The 6,962-nt window shown below is 40.0% G+C and overlaps 1 protein-coding gene across 1 annotated transcript in view; it reads left to right on the top strand.

Moving 5' to 3' along the window:
• The first annotated feature begins 6,491 nt into the window (after window positions 1-6,491).
• LOC115242851 (transcriptional regulator ERG homolog) overlaps window positions 6,492-6,962 on the top strand; it is a 56,983-nt gene continuing 56,512 nt past the window's right edge. Inside the window, exon 1 of the mRNA XM_029819419.1 lies at window positions 6,492-6,868. The gene's annotated coding sequence lies outside the window, so the exon portion shown is untranslated. The remainder of the gene's footprint in view (window positions 6,869-6,962) is intronic.

Genomic DNA, 6,962 nt, shown 5'->3' with positions numbered 1-6,962 from the left:
AAAGAGACCAAATAGAGCGAGAGAACGACGGACGAGAGAAACGTGTCGGAGGCGAGGGAACGCGACGCAACCATGGGCCGACTATGGGGGTCCCCACTGACGGACTACGGGGGTGGCGGCGGCGATCAGGGAGCCGTTTCCAGCGGCCGGACGGTATAGAGTCCGGAGTATATCGACTGTGTCGCCTCATCTACAAGTCAATCAGGCTCGCGTGCCGGCGGCTCGTGAGGCCGGCTGGTACACGTAAGTAAGTAGCCAGGCCCCTGATGGGCACCTACATGCATCCCTCCCTCTCCTCCCTTCTTCCCTACATGGTGCCCGCACCTAATATGAGGCGCTACCGTCGTCGACAACGGGCACCTTCGGCCGCCGGGTATGCAAGTATAATGCGCTATGGCGCATATATATAAATGCTTATGGTAATTCGCGCGCGGTCGGCTTGTTTCGATGCTGGCCGGAAGTCTGTTAGATAGAACCCGTTCCGTATCGGCTATTCCTATCAGTACGTATATGCCACTGTCATAACGGCGCTATGGCACAATGACGTTTACTTGTAACTGTATCGCGCACAAACTGCTAGAAAAAAAATATATCTACGATAGTAAAGCAAAAAAATCTAGAAAATATTTAAAACACGTATACGGAGACAGTAGTACAAGAAGATTAAAAATGCAACGCGCTTTTTTTATTGGGTGTTTTTATTTCAAATCATTTTCTTCGGGGTAACGCCAGATATTTGACGGTGGGGCTTTATCAAAGACAACCCTTTAATTTTGATACGAGTCAACCGGTAGTCATTTAAAAGCCGCGACAAGGTTACCTAATCGCGTATCAAGGATTCGTGAAATTATCAATCCAGGTGAAGTCGCGTATCCCGATGAGTCAGCTCGCGATCGATGGGCCCGAATCACGGTCGAATCTACGATCTACGCGTCGACATGATTCGAGTCATGACTCGGCTCAAACGACTATCGCTGGCAGCCGGCTGTACAGCTTGTCTGGGTATAGACGAGTGATCATATCGGGTCGTTAACTGATATTAATAGCAAGGGCGCGGTAAGCCGGGTGGAGACTGCTGATTCTTTCTCTCTCTCCCTCTTCCTCACTCATCTCTCGCACCTCGATCCCGCATCGACGTGCGCACCCGAGCGGCCCTTGCCCTAATTGCAACAAATTAAATCAAACGATATCGGTGAATCCCTCTGCGGGTCGAATTCACGTGCGTTACGTACGAAGCGTGCCGTGATTGCGCGCGCCTTTTCACCGCCGCGGTTCGTCTTCTACGCGTCGCTTTTAATTGGACAGCTTTTATATAAGGTGTTTATATAAGATTATATAAGACATTTTATAGAAGGTGCAAACAGCTGTTTCAACTACTTCACATTGGAAACGTTCGTGAGAACGAGCAGTCAACTGGTATAACTCACGCGTCCTTCATTTAAACTTATCAAAAATCTAAATTTACCGTATTATTTTCTTTTCATCCATTCTTCGTTTGTCAAATCTTTTGTAAAGGTTGAAAGAAATCTGTAATCAATCTGCAATATTTTTAAAGATACAAAAGCCATTTTTTAAGTAATTCCTTCATTTTAGCGTTATTTCTATAAAAGACTTTGATTGAGAATCGAATTAAAATTTATGGTTACATACAAATTAAAGATGCACTATATGCATACAAATACTACAATTATCAAAATATAGCTCTTAATCCAATCAAATATTCGTTAAGTATCCTAAAAACTTTCTTAATAAGCTGTATTTCTTCGAGAAGAGAAAAGAAATACGTAATGTTAAAAAGACTGTTGTAATATATTCGTAGAATTTCTAATTTATTTTCAGAAATACGTGAGAAGAAGATTAATACGTGTTACTATTTTATACGCTAGTATCTGGTACTGTTCATCCCGGTGAAATATCGTGACCGAATTCGCAAACACGAGACGAAAGAGATTTTTAAGCATGCGAATAAATTCGCATTCTTTTTAATGTGTTGCTTTAACCTGTTGAATGCGTCGCTGTGTTCGTGACAAACAGTGATTACATTTGCTCTCCCGAGTCAGATTCATTTTTTCCATTTTATCATTTTGACGATCGCGTTTTGTGCACGATAAGCGTATTAGTTCTCTTGCAATCTCCTCAAGTTTGCGAAAGCTCACTATAAAGCGTCATTGCTTTCCGCCTTCGTTCTCTATTGTACATATTCAGTCTTTTTTATATTACGAAAAACATAAATGATCCCTGTAAATGTATTTCTTACACTTTAGCAAATTATTTCTAATACAAAAAATAAATAATCTTTATTAGTAATTGTAACTCTAATCTTGATAACAACATTATATAAAATAAAGATCTCTATTTTTTTTAAATGAATATTATATTTATGCAATTTATTTTATTTCTGATTTGAAGATTAAGAAGATTATATTACGTAAAAAATAAAAGTTTCGATTTTTCTATCACACGTCTCTGTATGATGTTTTTTATGTTTTATTATAATATCGTTTGCAAAAACTTATTGTGTGTCTGAGATTTACGTTCAATTTTAAAGATTTTTTTTCGTTTGTAATAAAAATTCATCAAGTTACCACACAATTTTCTCAATACTTATAATTCATATAAGATATAATATTATATAATAAAAAAACATTTTTTTAGCCACTGCAATATTAAACTTTACACGATATCTCGCCTCAGTTGTTCACTTTAAATTTAATACGTCACTTTAAATCACTGCATCTTCTATCTCCCGAAAGTCATGTGTAAAAGCATCCAGCTGCTTGCATTAAGAAAGAAAGAGAAAGAAGAGACGGGAGTAAAAAGAACGATCGCGGAGACGACTTTTGATATTTCCTGCCCTTGCCATTAGCCAAGCAGGACTTGAGCGGGACGGAGCGGGGATAGTGCGGTGGATGCGAGGAAAGCCTCAGGAAGCTCTAACTCACGAGCAAAGGGGCAACCCACCCCGTTCGACCGAGTCGGCCCCTGCCATTAACATTAACCGAGCACATACAGGGTGTTTGCAATGGCATTATCGATCGGCCTGGGTGAAAAAAGACTAGCGAATCGAGCACTTTGTACGATACGTGCAGGAAACGCCTAGTTTACATTCACGAAAGCCGACTAAACGCCGATAGACTCGTCCTCGCGGTTACACGTGGACCTCGTGCGTGATAAGCGGTTACCGTTGGTGAAGACATTGCCGAGGACAATATATTTTTCGCAACTGTCTGGAGATATATAAAATTTCATACTGTATGGCAGTATATATTTTACAAAAAAGTGATTAATTTTAAAATGATCAGTGAAGGAAATCGCTTTGCGTCCATCTGTTTCTAATGTCAAAAAAATAAAAATGTTGCTAAAAAGAAATATATGTATAAAGAAAGAAAATATAATGATAATCCTTTGCGCATTCAAATTTTAAAATGTACAATATATATTACTATCTAAAATATCTTTATGAAAAAGAGATCCTGATCTCATAATGTTTTTCTATTCAAATAAAAAAAAATTCGTGAAATGTTCTTCGATGTTCCTAATAAAACGACGTATATTATTATATAAATAATATTTATTATTATTTAAAAAAGTCTCAATATTAGGAAATGTGTAGTTATAAAGTTAATACGAAGATTTTTCTTCTTTCTCTACTTGAAAATACAACATTTCGTGTGTGGTTCGGATATGTTGTTGTTTGCGAAGAATAAAACTATCAGACCGACGGGATTTTTACATGACAATGCACTTCGAATCGCGCGGATCACGATCAATCGTACAATGCATTGATGTTTCTCGCACGATTGACACCGCTTCTCGTCCGACGATCGGAAACTTTACGCATGAACGAAGAGATACGACATTACTCATGGCAGTCATAGGAAGCGGAACAACGGCAATGACCATCGTTAGGAGTGCCTGAAGCAAATGTTAAGATAACTTACAATAGAACCATTTAAACAATCTCGCAAAACTAAGCTTTAATATAAATTCAGATTTAATCCGAAATAAATTGCATATGTAAAATCTCCACTTTTTTAATAAAAATTGGTATAAATGTTTTTATAGTAGTTTAAATGGAGAGATAAAAATAATCACAAACATTAATTAATAACGATAAATAATGGATTATTCAATAATAGATTAAAGATAATAAAAACACTGACAATATCTTGCTCCATTTATCATATCTTATCACTCCATCATTCTTAACAAAATTTTTATTCATGGATATATTAGTTTTATCGTCTGTTTTTTTTTTTTTTTTTGTAACAGATGGTGTATTATCATTATACAATCATTAAAAACAGGAATTTCGGGAACATAATCTTCTTTATCTACAATCACTTTTTTCAGAATTATCAAGATAATTAATGTTTTTTTAAAATAGAATTTTGTATTTCTATTTCTTGCATATATTATAGCTAATATAGAACAAATTTAACTATATCATCTCATCATGAAATAATATTGAACTCAAAAATTTAGGAAATCTTTACGGAGTGTATAAATTATTTTATATAATTTACATTAAATTTTGAAATATTAGGAATATATTTAGAAGCTTCTAAATTGTAATCATATTTTTTTTGTATTTGCAAATTCAATAGATACAGATAAAGATATTTTAATGTCTGGTTTCGGATGCTTTAGCTAGTATTTTCAATACAATTTAAAGTTAGGGAATTAAAAATGTCACTAAAATAATAGCACATGTTCTTTTTCTTTCCTCTCCCTCTCTCTTTAATTAAACATCTTTCTTTAGCTTATTCATTGTTTCTTTCGCGTTAAATGGATGATATATCGGTTTTTCGCGGCATGGAAATTTTTGACATTTGCATACGTGTGCATCTATCTGCGATGTGAGTTTTATGCAACGCAGGATAACGAAACGGAATTCTATTAAATCAGAGCATTGATTTTGCCACCGCCTCTGCTGCCGATGGTGCGCGAGTTGGTTAACGAAGGTGGCGATAACGATACATTATTATCGCGATACCTATGAATATATGCTATCCCCCTATGCCCGGGCTGCCCTTTGAAAATCGTATACCACGCACGTGTCCGGCCTGTCGCGCCCCCGTTGTTACTCTACCGCGTGGATCAGATAATTTTCAGTACAAGTAGATACAGCTCGCTATTCGCACGGCGAACCGATCTCGCGCGGAGATCACGCGATATCGCTGATATATTAATCAAACAAATTGGACACATTTCAACCGTGTCATCGAACGACAGCGACAACGAGTTTCTCTAGGCACACATACACCCTTCGATTCTTTTTTAATTTCATGGGGGGTGTGTAATAAATAATCTTTCTTCCCTTCGCTCCTCGTCTCTTTTTGCCATTTACTTGCTTATTTAACTTTACAAGATTGTATAACGAAAGTTTAATCTCTTTCGCATATCAGGAATATTGTATTTTGAAATTGTTTTGAAAATATCGTATATTTATCTCTCTTTGTACATTATGTTTGAAAATCGTATAATAATTATAACCATGAAAGAGTTCATGAAGGAGAGCGGAAAATTATAATATTTATTACTAATATAATTTAAAAAGAGAATTTGCATATTACTCAGAAGAGAAATAACTTTACATAGAGTTGAAATTCTTTCAATGGTATCATTAGTTCCTAATTTATGGCCTAAAGTTCGATTATAGAAGCTGATTTATTTCCATCGCCGTCAATCTGTCCCCTTTCCACCATCCCTTTTCTCAGAGTAACTCGCCGCTGTTATTCCGAAAGCACATCCGTGTCGCTCACGGAAAATCGCTGACGGCACCTGATCGCGGTGTACGTGTTTAGAAACGTGTACTTTATTATTAGCTTTCAGCGCCTTCCGCGCGGAGAGGCGTTCTCGGTTCTCGCGCGGCTACCTGCCAGCCCGCTCGACACGATCAACTCTGACACGATCGGCGTCAATCCATTCTCGCTCGTCTCCACCGGCGCTTATCGCGCTTACGCCGGTATCCTCGGCATCAATAATAATAAAAGCACCGTGGGGGATATCGCGCCCGTCTCGTATGACGCTCCGCGGGAAGCCTTCCGCCGCGCTTCCCACCTATCTACGTGCCTCTAACGCGAGAAGCGGGGTGAGACCGAAGGAGAACAGTAGCAGGATGAGGGTGGAGAAAGACGGAGAGACGGACAGACGGAGGGAGACTGAAAGACAGAGAGAGAGAGAGAGAGAGAGGGAGAGAGAAAGAAGATACAGCTTGGTGGATGATCCCGCCTCTAAGGAGCCGCTCCGTGTCGGAGAGCCCGTGGTGTCCGGGGGCGAGAGCGGCGATCACCCCCGCGTTCTCCTCTCCCTCTACGTTCTCCACCCTCGCCACTATGTCTCTCCGTCTCCCTCTCGGGTGCGTTAGCTTTTTCCCCCCCGCGGAGGACGTACCGGCGCAGGCTCCGATACAGCCAATCGTCCGCTCTGCCAAATGTGCGTCCGTCGCACCGCGGCCGAGTCCGCCACCGAGTGGTCCACGCGCGCCTGACAAACTCTCGGGATATCCCGGCGAGCGAGCGCAAATCGCCGGTAATCTTTGATAATCCCCGCGAAGGTATCTACGTTCCGGCACGATTACGTAGATCCACCCTTTCCGCTCCGCGCGTTCCTACTAGTCCGCCGCGATCCTCAGTGTCGATCCCTCTAGATCTTTTCCGAACTTTCGTACGGTGCGAACGCAGTGAGGAGTCAAAGTGAACGTGAAGGCTCTACGAACAACCAAAGATATCTCGGAGACAAAAATCGTGAGAATCGAATATTTATCGAGTATATCGGCGAGATCGGCGATCAAGGGAGATATTTGAGGGATCGAACTGGATCTGACAGTGCTGGACAAGACATCACGTTGGCCCCCGCACTGACGGTAAGCGCGCGATATTCCGTTTTTCCGGTGCGGTTCGGATCAAAATGTTTTTTTATGCGTACACATGATGAGAGAAGTTGGCGAAAGAATGCCG

The sequence above is a fragment of the Formica exsecta genome, unplaced genomic scaffold (genome assembly GCF_003651465.1).
Source record: "Formica exsecta isolate Colony F162 unplaced genomic scaffold, ASM365146v1 scaffold654, whole genome shotgun sequence".
Lineage (NCBI taxonomy): Eukaryota > Metazoa > Arthropoda > Insecta > Hymenoptera > Formicidae > Formica > Formica exsecta.
The sequence above is the reverse complement of the archived record's forward strand: the minus strand, read 5'-3'. Positions and strand labels throughout refer to the sequence as shown.